We start from the raw sequence: 672 nt of genomic DNA on the forward strand, positions 1-672 counted from the left end.
CAGGCTGTGCCAGTGGGAAGTTGTGCTCCATGAGAAAGGAGCCTCCTTTGCTCCCTTGGCATCCAAAAATACTCCCGTGTTCTACAGAAAGCTGGTGGAGGGAGTATTACTCATGAGGAGTAGAGGGGAGCAGAGCAAACTTTTAAGAGTATACTCAACTTTCAGTACTGGGATCCATCAGCTCTTAAGAGGGATGGGCAGCCTGGCTGTTAGTGGGGACCAGCCAGAGGTTCCACGGGCTGCTTGGTGCACAGAGGTGCAGGAGCTACAGGATTTCGTCCCAGTGGCTGTTTAAGAGTTAACGCTTTATAAAATCTGAGTAAAAGTTGTTCCTGTCATGATGACTCATGTTAGACAGGTCAAACCTGCACATTTATTTCAGTTTAGCCTAATCATGCATGAATGTAAGTTTCTGCTTGCTTCAGTGTCTTTCAGGACTGGGGTGAAGTTGTATTTTGCAACTGCAGCACATTCATACTTCAACCCAAATTTTTAAAAATGATAGTACTTTGAAAAGGCACATTCCTCTCCTTTGCCGCAGCCTTACCAGAACTGTAGAGTTTGGGATTTGGGGACTGTTTTGTGGCTGAAAACAAATCTGGTACATTCATACCTTCCAGATGTTTGTGGTGATTTCAGAAACAATCAATATCTCGGGGGGGGGGGGGGGGG

General features: G+C 46.0%; 1 protein-coding gene across 1 annotated transcript in view; it reads left to right on the top strand.

The window, feature by feature from the left end:
- The first annotated feature begins 546 nt into the window (after positions 1–546).
- The window catches only part of ARSJ (arylsulfatase family member J), a 46,145-nt gene continuing 46,019 nt past the window's right edge, over positions 547–672 (top strand). Inside the window, exon 1 of the mRNA XM_026848164.1 lies at positions 547–601. The gene's annotated coding sequence lies outside the window, so the exon portion shown is untranslated. The remainder of the gene's footprint in view (positions 602–672) is intronic.

Source organism: Athene cunicularia (genome assembly GCF_003259725.1).
Source record: "Athene cunicularia isolate RWA chromosome 4 unlocalized genomic scaffold, athCun1 chr4_part2, whole genome shotgun sequence".
NCBI classification, from domain to species: Eukaryota; Metazoa; Chordata; class Aves; order Strigiformes; family Strigidae; genus Athene; species Athene cunicularia.